This window comes from Stegostoma tigrinum, chromosome 21 (assembly GCF_030684315.1).
Source record: "Stegostoma tigrinum isolate sSteTig4 chromosome 21, sSteTig4.hap1, whole genome shotgun sequence".
Classification (NCBI taxonomy): domain Eukaryota; kingdom Metazoa; phylum Chordata; class Chondrichthyes; order Orectolobiformes; family Stegostomatidae; genus Stegostoma; species Stegostoma tigrinum.
The window spans coordinates 21,714,407-21,728,451 of record NC_081374.1 but is presented as its reverse complement, the minus strand read 5'-3'; the positions used below and the strand labels follow the sequence as shown (position 1 = coordinate 21,728,451).

At 43.4% G+C, this 14,045-nt stretch overlaps 1 protein-coding gene across 2 annotated transcripts in view; it reads right to left on the bottom strand.

Moving 5' to 3' along the window:
• The window catches only part of elapor1 (endosome-lysosome associated apoptosis and autophagy regulator 1), a 126,978-nt gene that overhangs the window by 110,891 nt on the left and 2,042 nt on the right, over window positions 1-14,045 (bottom strand). The window lies entirely within an intron of this gene.

The following is a 14,045-nucleotide window of genomic DNA, read 5'->3' as shown; positions in this document are numbered from 1 at the left end:
TTCTTTGCCTGATCACGCCATGAACTACAGTAGTATGCCTCTTTGCTCACATTGCAGATGATGCCAGAGGAGCTCATTGTCAATACTTCTTTGCTGAAGATGTAACCTAGGCAAACAAGAAGCACAGATAATAAAATGTGAGGCTGGATGAACACAGCAGGCCAAGCAGCATCTCAGGAGCACAAAAGCTGACGTTTCGGGCCTAGACCCTTCATCAGAGAGGGGGATGGGGTAAGGGTTCTGGAATAATTAGGGAGAGAGGGGGAGGCGGACCGAAGATGGAGAGAAAAGAAGATAGGTGGAGAGGAGAGTACAGGTGGGGAGGTAGGGAGGGGATAGGTCAGTCCAGGGAAGACGGACAGGTCAAGGAGGTGGGATGAGGTTAGTAGGTAGGAGATGGAGGTGCAGCTTGGGGTGGGAGGAAGGGATGGGCGAGAGGAAGAACAGGTTAGGGAGGCAGAGACAGGTTGGACTGGTTTTGGGATGCAGTGGGTGGAGGGGAAGAGCTGGGCTGGTTTTGGGATGTGGTGGGGGAAGGGGAGATTTTGAAGCTGGTGAAGTCCACATTGATACCATTGGGCTGCAGGGTTCCCAAGTGGAATATGAGTTGCTGTTCCTGCAACCTTCGGGTGGCATCATTGTGGCACTGCAGGAGGCCCATGATGGACATGTCATCTAAAGAATGGGATGGGGAGTGAAAATGGTTTGCGACTGGGAGGTGCAGTTGTTTGTTGCGAACCGAGCGGAAGTGTTCTGCAAAGCGGTCCCCAAGCCTCCGCTTGGTTTCCCCAATGTAGAGGAAGCCACACCGGGTACAGTGGATGCAGTATACCACATTGGCAGATGTGCAGGTGAACCTCTGCTTAATGTGGAAAGTCATCTTGGGGCCTGGGATAGGGGTGAGGGAGGAGGTGTGGAGACAAGTGTAGCATTTCCTGCGGTTGCAGGCGAAGGTGCCGGGTGTGGCGGGGTTGGAGGGCAGTGTGGATCGAACAAGGGAGTCACGGAGAGAGTGGTCTCTCCAGAAAGAAGACAGGGGTGGCGATGGAAAAATGTCTTGGGTGGTGGGGTCGGATTGTAGATGGCTGAAGTGTCGGAGGATGATGCATTGAATCCGGAGGTTGGTGGGGTGGTGTGTGAGAACAAGGGGGATCCTCTTTGGGCGGTTGTGGCGGGGGTGGGGTGTGAGGGATGTGTTGCGGGAAATGTGGGAGATGCGGTCAAGGGCGTTCTCGACCACTGTGGGGGAAAGTTGCGGTCCTTGAAGAGCTTGGACATCTGGGATGTGCGGGAGTGGAATGCCTCATCATGGGAGCAGATGCGGCGGAGGCGGAGGAATTGGGAATAGGGGATGGAATTTTTGCAGGAGGGTGGGTGGGAGGAGGTGTATTCTAGGTAGCTGTGGGAGTCGGTGGGCTTGAAATGGACATCAGTTACAAGCTGGTTGCCTGAGATGGAGACTGAGAGATCCAGAAGGTGAGGGATGTGCTGGAGATGGCCCCGGTGAACTGAAGGTTGGGGTGGAAGGTGTTGGTGAAGTGGATGAACTGTTCGAGCTCCTCTGGGGAGCAAGAGGCGGCGCCGATACAGTCATCAATGTACCGGAGGAAGAGGTGGGGTTTGGGGCCTGTGTAGGTGCGGAAGAGGGACTGTTCCACGTAACCTACAAAGAGGCAGGCATAACTGGGGCCCATGCGGGTGCCCATGGCCACCCCCTTAGTCTGTAGGAAGTGGGAGGAATCGAAAGAGAAGTTGTTGAGGGTGAGGGCGAGTTCGGCTAGGTGGATGAGGGTGTCGGTGGAGGGGGACTGGTCGGGCCTGCGGGACAGTAAGAAGCGGAGGGCCTTGAGGCCATCTGCATGCGGAATGCAGGTGTATAGGGACTGGATGTCCACGGTGAAAATGAGGTGTTGGGTGCCTGGGAATTGGAAGTCCTGGAGGAGGTGGAGGGCATGGGTGGTGTCACGGACGTAGGTGGGGAGTTCCTGGACCAAAGGGGAGAAAATGGAGTCTAGATAGGTGGAGATGAGTTCGGTGGGGCAGGAGCAGGCTGAGACGATGCAAGAAGCATGTTCATGGCTTTTCTTGAAGCTCCTTTAGCTGATATGGACATTGCTGACTAGTCAAATATTTAATGTCCATCTCTAATTGCCTGAGGGCAGTTAAGAGTCACCCACTCTGCTGTGGGTCTAGAGTCATACGTTGGCCAGACCAGGTAATGATGGCAGATTTCTACCTACAGTGGATATCAGTGAACTAGCTGGGCTAATATTATAAACGGATTATTAGGAAAACGTTTTATTCCAGACTATTATTAAATTCAAATTCCACCATCTGTCATGGTATTCAAAGCCATGTCCTCAGAACATCAGTCTAAGGTTCTGGATTGCTAGACTAGTGATGTGATCATTACTCCATGGCATTTCCTCTGAGACAGCTAAGAGACAGACTGATTTAGCATAGCTGTGATAGTGAAATGGTATGTGGACATTTCATCCTACTATCATTAAGCTTCCTTCCATTAACCTCTCAGCAATCCATCCTCCTCGCAGGGTCTTAAATGAATCTTGAACACACAACTATCTAACTTGACAGGGAAAAGCCCTGAACCATGACTAACACATGACAGATTTGTAGGTTGTGCATGGTTCTTTTCTGCTAATGTTTTAATGGGTCTGTTAGAGGCTGAAATTGGGAATTTCAGCAATAATTGTTTCTATCCACATCCCAGTCCCGCTTCCGGAGATGTACAAATAAGGGGCGGAAGGAGGTGCAAGTGGACATCTGTAATCTTCCAGGAAATTCTGTCAATGTCTTATAGCAGAAAACCTCCAAGAAATTTTAATCACAAATAAGTTTTCCCTTATAATTTAGAATAACTTCTGTCCTAATGTCAATGAGCAATCTATTCTTGGGAATTCTTTTCAAAAATCTAAAAAAAAATTTAACTATCCAAAACAAACAATGAAGGTGAACTACTTACAGCTCAATCTAATGACATGGGAAACATAAACTCTCTCCCAAGGCAATGCATCAAAAGTAATGAAAAAAATCATTGCTCCCTTTCCCTGTCAACTTCAGCTATTAAAAAAAGGCAATCCTTGCATTTGGAATTCAAAGATTCAAGGTTTAAATGACTCTTTGCTAAATGCAGTAAACCCCTCACTGCCATATGTTTACTATGTGTAGTTGAAGTAACATTTCTTCCAAATCATCATGAAAGTCACTGATGAATTTTATACCCTGAAGGGGAATAACATTTTGCTTCCAATCGTACAAGCTTGTTAAGCGAATTGGAGACCCAGTTAAATGTGAAGGTGTTAAAAAGTTACATTTTGCTCCAATTCTGTCAAATGGAGCCTCAAGCGCATGAAACAATCCTATAAGAATCTATTCACGGAGAATGTTTCATTGCTGTGAAGGCATAAATCCTCACTGCTAAAACAGTGTATCTAAAACTCGTTCTGTACCTTTCCACTCAATATGAACAGGTTTCGTGAGTTCCTTCTGTAAATTATCCACTTTTTCACCCTTCTCTTCAGATTAGACACATCTGGCTTTCTGACCTGTCATCAGGCAGAAGTAGGGATCTACAATGGAGCAACCACATTACTGATTCTCAGCTATTTGTTGTGGAAGGAAAGGTAGAAGATCTCGTAATTGATTTGGTACTAGGCCTGGTTATGGTTGACATCCACCATTTCAAGCAGTGTGCCGTCAAAGAGTGTGCTCAGCTTTACGGTTCTGAATTGCTTTGGCAGCTGTATCCATGCCCAGGTTTTAATGAAGAGGGTATATTCAATTTCCATTGGTAAATTGGAGACATTCTGCAGTTAGTAACACTCAACAGACTAGGATGTACGGACAACTCCAGAAGCCAGCAGGTTTCATTTTGAATTTGGAAGTTAATGGTTGAGTCCCTTTAAAGAGGGAGAACTTTTATTGTTTGACTTGATAGCCGTGACTTGTAACATCTTAACTGGTAAATTCTTAAAGAAGGCTGTCAATGAAAATAAAAAGTTGGAAGCAATTTCACTTAGAAAGTATCCTGTTCTCCAAACAAATACATCCAAGGGCGCTGTTGAAAAGTATAGGGGAAATAAGTTTACCCACAGGTGCATTGGACAAGGAGCAGTAAGGCAAAAATTGGGTGTGTCAGTAGCTGAAATAAATTGTCCAGTTTACTTGGTCCTGTGGCTCATTACATACAGCCCAATTGTCCTCAATCACTCATCGTAACAACCCATGTTTAAGGTTCACGTTGTTAACTGACTCAGTGAATACCATGAAGTACTTGTGCAAATGATTAAACATTCAAACCAATTTCATTTTGTTTCATCCTACTTTGAACAAAAAAGAAAATGTTCTTACATTCAAAATTCATACACACCAAAACGTTCTTACATTCAGGCACTAGCACTTCTATACAAATTTTGAGTTTTGATGGCATCTCAACTTTAGGCCTCCAAAAATGGAAATGATACACTATATGCACCTGATGGTCAATAAAATACTTTTGAAGTGCACACTTTTTTTGTAACTTTTATTGGGGTAAAGGAGTACAAATTCTTTACTTTGTTGAATCCATTGAAAGGAAAAATGTTTGTTGAAATGAAAAGTTAGCAGCTTCAAGAAAGATTTATTTGTCAGTATTTAGTGCTTCTGGAATGACTGCTGACATTCCAAAAATGGATTAACAAACATTAGCAATGGGGCGGAAACCTACTTGTTAAAGGCAATCAAAGGAAATTCATGCAGAACTATGTAGCTCTGGGCATTTCTCAAAATATGAGCACTTAATGACACGTCATGCCTAGCAGCAGTTTAACAATGCAAAGATTGGAAAACTGGCACAGAGGCAAATAAATGAAAATCAGCTCACAAATTTGCTTGAGTTAGTGAGAAATGAAGGATGCTGCATTTTCTGAGGAAGGGTTTCATGGTGAGATGCAAACAGAAGCAACTGATAAAAATATGTTGATAAAGTTAGTTGGCAAATTTTCATCACATACTCAAACGCCAAAAACGATATTCTTAACTTTTTTGCAAAAGATATTTACAATGTTAGCTTGAGATTTGGTTATTCAAGCAAAATTTTAGTATTATTTGCTCCAAAAAATTAATATATGCTCATTAGCTTCCTTTTCAGGACTTGTGGAGAATTACACTTTGTCACAAATGTTTACTGTCCAACTTCGCAACTCCAACTAATTAATCTACAAATTCTGGTTACGTTTTTATAGGAAGGATGTTGTTAAACTTGACAGGGTGCAGAAAAGACTTACAAAAGATGTTAATGGAACTGGAGGGTTTGAGTTATGGGGAGAGGATGAATAGGCTGGGACTTCTTCTCTTGGGGCACCTAAAGCTGAAGGGTGACCTTATAGAAGTTTATAAAATCTTGACGGGCATGGATAGGGTGAATAGCCAAGGTCTTTTCCCTAAGTGAGGGGTGTCTAAAACTAGTGAACATAGGTTTAAGATGAGGGCGGAGATACTTAAAAAAGGACCTGAGAGGTAACTTTTTCATGCAGCGGGTGGTGTATGTACAAAATGAGCTGCCAGAGGAAATGGTGGAGGTGGGTACAATTACAACATTTAAAAGGCATTTGGACGGGTACATGAGTAGGAAGGGTTTAAGGGATATGGACCAAGTGAGCTTAAGATGGAAGCGGAGTAGGACTCCTGAGCCAGAGCTCATCCAGTCTGAAGGCCTTTGTTTTTTCTTTTTTCTTGTTTCTTTTTCTCTCTAGACCTTCATTTACCTCTTGGCCTGAGCTTGGGTGGTATCAGCGGTGGTGAAAGCCCAGTGTGGACACAGTGCTGGCGGCCCAGTGCGCAGATCTCGGGTGAGCTGAGCGCGGACCTTGATCAAGTCCAGCATGGATGACAGTGGGCCCAGCACAGACTTCAAGTTAATCTTCTGGAATGAGCACAGGGCCTGACAGTGGAATCAAAAGCTGCTACATTGGTGGAGGTGATGTCAGCAAGGTCGCCTTAGCGGCAAGAGAAACTATCTGAGAATGAGCAGCTCCATTGTTGGTTGGGTCCAGCACTGGTGGTGGTGGAAAGGCATCACAGCAACATCGGCCCAGAAGTGAGAGACCCGATTCTTGGTCTGGCGCTGGCAGCAGAGAGGAATTGGTGGAGGAGTATCAGCCCAGTAGCAAAACACGATGCCTGAGAAATGCTGACTTCACCGATCTTTGAGATCTTTGACTCACTGCTCGCAACTTTGTTGCTTTGCCTGCTTCAGAAATATGGGCACCATGTTGAACCATTAACAGCCAGATACCTTTCAAGGCTGTTTCCCTGAAGTCAAAGACTACACTTTGTAACCGTGGTTGATGACTCAGTTATTCAACCTCCTGACTGAGGCTGCCCATTCATCAACAAGTGATATTACGGTTAATATCCAGAAAAGGAGGTTCTTTTGCTTGGGTTGGTCTATGTGGGGGAGGGGTGAGGTAGCGAGGGGGACCTTGCAGTACAGTCCAGAACGAGTGCACTGCATAATCCTTGTATGTTGTGTTCTACCAACAGCAGCGAGCAAAGAAAGGATATGATGGATGCTGAAGAGCTATAAGAGCACAACAGACTTCTGAGGATGAAGATGGGGATATTGATGAGGTGGAACATGACACCTTGCATAATAGAGCATAGCTGCATCATGCATATCAATCTAGATAAGGCCAAATTGACATCCGGCTACAATAGATAGGGTTAGCAGTAGGTGTCTTTTCCCCAGGATAGGGGATTTTAAGATGAGGGGGGCATATTTTTGAAGTGAAAGGAGGGAGATTTAAAAAGACATGAGGGGTAAATCTTTTTACATAGAGGATGGTTTGCATGTGAATGAATTTCCTGAGGAAGTGGTGGATACAAGCACGGTTATGACGTTTTAAAAGGCACTTAGATAAGTATATGAATAGGAAAGGTTTTCAGAGATATGGGCCAGGAACAGGCATGTGTTTAGTTTGGATTATGTTTAGCATGGATGGAAGAATCTGGTTCCATGCTGTATGAGTCTATGAAACAGTTGCTGATCCAAAAAGTGAATGTTTTCAACCATTTGAAGGCGTTCCAGTAGGCAATGGCCTCACACTGAAAAATGACTTGACGTTATATGATACTGGGCATCACAAGTAACACTCCTTTAGACAGAGTTCTAAGGTGGGATGATGCTAAGTACCTGAAACCTAGTCTGCTTCTTAAATAGAAATAGTTTTACAATTTTGCACTTGTGTTTGTAACGACACGTCAACCATGCCATCAACATGGCCTGAGAAGCATTATTTTTTGGTTCATCTCCCACTACTGTGCATAGCAAATAAGAACTCCTGGCTGGCAGTACTTGACTGGGTGCACAGCTGGGTCTTAAAAATGGCACTGTGCTGAGAACCCAAAAGGTCCCAGCAGTGCTAAGTACTTTCGCCTCTGGCAAGCTAGAACAGTGGGTGCTATGAGGTGTGGTACGTAGGTAATGAGGCCAGTTGCAGGGAATGGTGAGAAAACCCACTAGGGCTCACAGGGAGAAACCCTCCATGAAACTTGTCAAAATGAGATGATTTCTGGTAAAATTGAGTCCATTGTTATTGTTCAGCGATGTTCCAATTCAATTTACTCTCAGAATGCCTTTCATCCTGTTTATATATTAACTACACTTACCATGCTCAGTCGTTAATAGAGCTAGATTTCAAAGCCACAGCTTAGTTCTTGTGAAACTGTCGACTGAAACCACTTCCAACTGATTTTTATCAAAACCAGCCAATATGAACAAAGCGGGTGCAGGTCATTCAGTTCCTTCAGATCCAAATGTTTTTATTGTTTATTCATCTTCAGCCTGCCTCAATCTCCTCCCTCTTTTTCTGCATTTTCATGATAGCAAAATATATCTTTTTCTTCCTTACTTCTTGCAGTGGATTTGTGCTACTTATTCTGGCTGCTATTGGCGTACTGCAGCACCTGTCAGGTTTAATCTCACTAGCTGGTCTTCACTAACAAGTACCTGAAACAGGTGGCAATGTGCCATTTTTCAGGCCTGGTTAATGCGGAACCTGAGATCAATACCGACATGTTTCAAATATCGAGATATTTTTCAGGGCTTCAAGATCGTAGCAATGCCACAAATAGGTTACTAGTTCCAAATTAAATCTTGACTGTCTGCTTTTCTGTTTAATACACTATGAAATTCTCCCCTTGTTCTTATTTCCAACAATGACAAACAGTGAGATACCAAACTAGCTAGAAAAGTTAGGGAGATGTCAATATGGAGGAAATAAACGTGTTTTGATTTGGCAGAGGTCTGGCATTTGCAGAAAGAAAATCTGCACATTCTGAAACTCCAACCTTCCACTCCGTGATAATCTAAGCAACCTTTGGGGCAAAAAGCTGGCATGAATTGGTGATCTGTATTATATGCTGTGTACTTTCACTCTTCATTGACACAATGAAGAATTATATTTTGTTATGTAAAATGATTGATATAGCCAAAAATTCCCCATTTCCAATTGTGTGGATTCAGTTCATACTTCCCTCTGTATGTTGCCAGTGCATGGCTCCACATTGCATTCCAAACTATACATGTGCATGTGGCGTGGGGATTGTAATATAACAACTTGTGTTGTCTGTAATTTGTAGGTTGCAACACATCTTTTAACTAGATCTTTCACAATGGAGTTGTGATGATTTTTTAAAAATCTATGGCTCTCATCAACTTTCCTTACTGCAACATAAGTTGGTTCAACAAAATAAATGTTCTTTGTATTTTGCTAAGGCAAACAATACACTCCCTTTTACTTGCTTACATATTAGAAAGTTATTCAACACAGAAGCTGAAATGTTGAATCTGGTTCACCTAGAAAACACCTCTAACTCACAATTCCCCATGGAAGTGAAATATGAATGCACTAGAAAATCACTTCTTTCCACACATTTTGATTGTAATGGTAACTTTCATGACATTACTCAACATTTTTGTATTCCCAATTTAAAAACTGAGTGGACAAGGTTACACAAGAGCACTGATCTAGTTTGTTCAGTAACAAAAGCTGTAAAAGTATAAGTTGAGTTGTGTAATGCAGCTCCAAGACTGAGACACCAAGCTTTTCATTTTTATGGACTGTTCCAGGATGATGGCCTCGAACCAAAAATATTACAGGCATTTTTAGCCCTTAATTCCAAAATGTGCTTTTTAAACAAAGGACTGCGGCAGATAGAGAATAACTGTGGCTGTAAATTAAGTGACTGGCTAGCAACATTTCTCTGTGGCACTTATATTTCAAAGCAACTTCAATTTGATTGGACTACGTTCTCTAGTGAATACAAAGATAATGAGAGGCTGACAAACCCCTGCCCAGTAGCAAGTCATCCCCCCACAGATTACGTACCAAATGGCAGACACCTTTCAGGCTGAATTTTACATTTTCTTGGCTAAGTCTACGTTGGGTCACGTTTTTTGGAAGGTTATTTTCATTCGAACTCAATAATTACAAACCGCACCCCTATGGTGTCACTTGTGTCTGAGTTCCATCACATTTTACAAAGTGCCATTCCCACAACAACTCTCCACTCAGCAGATATTAACCAAATGACCAGCAAGCTTTGCATCATCTACACCATATTTTAAAGGGCAGCATCTCACCATGCTGCTTGTGAAAAGCATAACAGGTGACACGGGTTGTTCTTGACATCAAGATGGGCCTTTCTGCACTTGTCTCCCAATTCGGTCAAGTATCTCACCATGTTGTTCAAACTTCTATACGATTCCACCTTTTGTATTTTTCTCTTTGAGTAATACACAAGGACATGGGTTAAAAAGCAGGTTTCAAATCTACTGAAATGTGCTACTGATTCTGAATGCTCTAGTATGTACCAGCCTGGGTTCACACTTTGGTGTGCTGTGAAGGTCACAGCCAACGATTTGTCCCCTATTCAGCCTCTCTCACTCCAAGCCAGCAGCCAGACAATATGAAATAAGATGATAAAAAGACTGTCTCTCGCTCTGAATGCTGCAATTCAACTTTTGTTGAAAAGGGTCAGAACTACAAGTCTAAACCAATCTGCAAAATTAAGGATCATGGAACTGAATGGCATGATGTGTTGAACAATGCTACTGATGGCTGTACTGCAATTTCTGCAAAGTACAACTATCTGCTTTTTGTGAACAATTCAGAAACTGATCTGTATTTTTTAAAACTACTATCTTTTTAGACTCACCAGTTATTTACAAACTGTGCGTATGTGTGTTGTGTTACAATTTCTTCTGTGCAGTAAACAATAAACCCACACATTTTGTTCACTAAAGAAGCCTGGTTGAATTGGCTAATTTTATAACATAAGTTTATTTGGCTGTGGTAGATACGTATCCAGAGGGAAGGGACCCTTTTAAATTGTACTGCTGCAATGAACTGAGGGATGGACAAAGTAAAAAGGGTAGCCAGTTCATGCTTCCTCACCTGAGAGCCTAGACAGTGGTGTAGTTGTGATGTTACTGGATCTGTAATCCAGAACCTGAGGCTAATTTTCCAGGGATATAGATTTGAATGCCACCATCGCAGATGGTGCACTTTGAATTTAATGACAAGCTGGTCTAATGGCAACCATATTGATTGTTGTGAAAACCCATGTGGTTCACTAATGTCATTTACAGAAGGAAAATCTGCTGTTGTTACTTGGTCTGGCCAACATGTGACTCCAGACCAATGGCAATGTGGTTGGTCCTTAACCACCTAGAGATGGACAATAAATACTGCCTAGCCAGCGATGCCCTCATCCCATGAATGAATAAAAAATTCTGTGCCCTCAGGAAACCACGTGACCAGGCATCGTTAACACAGCATGCAGCTGGAGGAATACAGCAGGTGGGGCAGCACCACAGGAGTAGGAGAATCGCCATTTCAGGCCAAGATCCTTCATTAGGACTGATCTGCTGTGTTCCTCTAGCTCCACACTCTGACTCCAGCATCTGTAGTTCTTGCTATCTCCATTTTACGTTTGGTGGCTTGATTTTGAAAAGTGGATGTGGACACTTAAACAGGAGGCTCAATGAGATATTCTCATTGAAGAATTTATAAACTTCAATTCCCTCCCAATAAGAATGCACCATGAGGACCAGAGAGTGAATGGGTCCAGGGAGACAACTACATTCGCTAATGATTATGAGCTGATCCACAAACTCCTGTTTCCTAGTCACCTCAACCAATTGGAAAGGATGGGAAGAGCAATGGGTAAGTTAGGCATTCCTGGGAGAGAAGGAAATGTTGGAAGCCTTCCTCAGGACTGCAAGAATGATGTTGAGATGAATGGGGAGGCCACAAAACTTGTGTATTTTAACTACTGAGAGATGGGGCATGTCTGGGCCAACCTTTGGTATTACCAGAGAAATGAAAGGGGATTTATTGGAGCACAATCACCCATTCAGACAATGAGAGTCAGTCAGAAAGTATAGCAAACCAAGCTATGACTCCGACTGCAGCTGTGAATCCATGTAAAGGCGCTCCTGAGAGTACAGATGAGGTTAAACAAATCCCGGAGAGTTACTGGAATTTTATGAGCAAATGAAATGTGGCCACATTTCCCTAGTGTGAGGTAAGCAAGCCTCTAGCAATACTGAGGGATACCAGGGCCAGTCAGACTCTATTGTTATGAAAAGGCATGGCCCTCCTACCTGAGAGTGCAGCAAGTGGCAAGGTGCCAGTAGAAAGGATTAAAAGAGAGTATATGACTATTCCCCATTACCAGGTCCTGCTGGAGCGTGACCTTGTGTTGGGACTAGTGATCATGAAAGTTGTTGTACTCTGCCTGTGATAAAATCATAGAATCTCTCCAGTGTGGAAGTAGGCCGTTCAGCCTATTGAGTTCACACCACCCTTCCGAACTGCATCCCACCAAGACCCACCTTCTCACCCCACCCCTGTAACCCTGCATTTTCCATGGCTAAAATCAATGACTAGCATAATAGCATTCCCAATAGCTTCCAAGAAAACTACTGAGGAGGGAGACCAACCAGCTGCAGGAAAAAATGCCTGTCATTTTCCCTGACTGTGTGGTCTGTCAGATTATCAGATTATTTTTTGGGAGTTTAAAAGACTCCAAGCAGGTCGTAAATAGAGCTTTCTTGATAGCAACCCAACAAGTTGACCCATTGTTAAAATCATTAGCTCAGGCTGCTTATACTGGAGCTAAGGTAGAAGCAGTACTTCGGTGCTCCAACATTAAAAATGAAGTGCTGGTGAGAAAACGTAGACCTCTTCACTGATCTGCAAAAGAGGAGCAGGCAGCAGAGCCAGCAAGATCCTGTAGGCAATACTATGGCCAAGTCATGAAATTCTGATGGCGAGGCATGTCAGTGTATGCAAAACTCAAGCCCTAACATTTCTACTGGTCACAGCTTCATAGGAATGTAGAAAAGTTTTCAGAATCTACTGCACTTCCAGTTTGTAGGAAAACCCTAACCTGCAATAAAACCTGCACTTGATTCGCCCTTCAGTTTTTAGGGATGTATTCAACAGGGTGTTAATGGGCTATGTGGGACTCCAGCTCAAAATAAGAGGAGGATATCAGTGTATCCTTACTGTCACAGATATGGTTATTCTCCTGAGAACCACTATCTAGCAAAACAGTGGTGACGTAACTGATCCAATTCTTTACCTGGTGTGACCTGCCCCATTGTCTCAAGGCAGTTTTACAATTCTCATATTTGTGTTCTCATCTCTCAGTGGTCATGTACTTCCCTATTTCTATCACGTTATCATCCACTACAACTTCCCAAGGTCTCTGCACTCCGCCAAACCTGGCCAATTGTGCATCTCTGACTTCCTTTGTTCCACCATTGATGGATGTGCATTTAGTTAATTGTCTAAGCTCTGACTCTAAGCTATGCCCTCGTGCAAAACATCTCCTTTGAGAGTATAGGCTGCAGAATGCGAACTGGACAGATTCTCACCATTGTTTAAATCATTTCACATCAATGTTTTCCTCTCTCCCCCATGATATGAAAGGAGGTACATGGGGTGAATTTGCCAAAAATTGTTACTCCAATGACATAGGCAGTCATAGAACATAGAACATTACAGCACAGTACAGGCCCTTCAGCCCTCGATGTTGTGCCGACCTGTCATACCGATCTCAAGCCCATCTAACCTACGCTATTCCGTGTACGTCCATATGCTTGTCCAATGACGACTTAATTGTACCTAAAGTTGGCGAACCTACTACCATTGCAGGCAAAGCGTTCCATTCCCTTACTACTCTCTGAGTAAAGAAACTACCTCTGACATGTGTCCTATATCTTTCACCCTTCAATTTAAAGCAATGCCCCCTTGTGCTCACCATCACCATCCTAGGAAAAAGGCTCTCCCTATCCACCCTAGCTAACCCTCTGATTATTTTATATGTTTCAATTAAGTCACCTCTCAAGCTTCTTCTCTCTAATGAAAACAGCCTCAAGTCCCTCAGCCTTTCCTCGTAAGACCTTCCCTCCATACCAGGCAACATCCTAGTAAATCTCCTCTGCACCCTTTCCAAAGCTTCCACATCCTTCTTATAATGCGGTGACCAGAACTGTACACAATACTCCAAGTGCGGCTGCACCAGAGTTTTGTACAGCTTCACCATAACCTCTTGGTTCCGGAACTCGATCCCTCTATTAATAAAAGCTAAAACACTGTATGCCTTTTTAACAGCCCTGTCAACCTGGGTGGCAACTTTCAAGGATCTGTGTACGTGGTCACCGAGATCTCTCTGCTCATCTACACTGCTAAGAATCTTACCATTAGCCCAGTACTTTGCCTTCTGGTTACTCCTACCAAAGTGCATCACACTTCACACTTGTCTGCATTAAACTCCATTTGCCACCTCTCAGCCCAGTCAAATAAATGTCACTGCAATCTCGAGGCAAACATCCAAATAGAAAAACGCAGCAGGTTTGGCTGCATCTGTGAGGAAAAATCAAAGTTAATGGTTCGTTCTCAGGAAGGGTCACTGGACCCCAAACCTTACCTCTGATTTATTTTCCTCACCGATGCTGCCAGATCCGCTGAGCT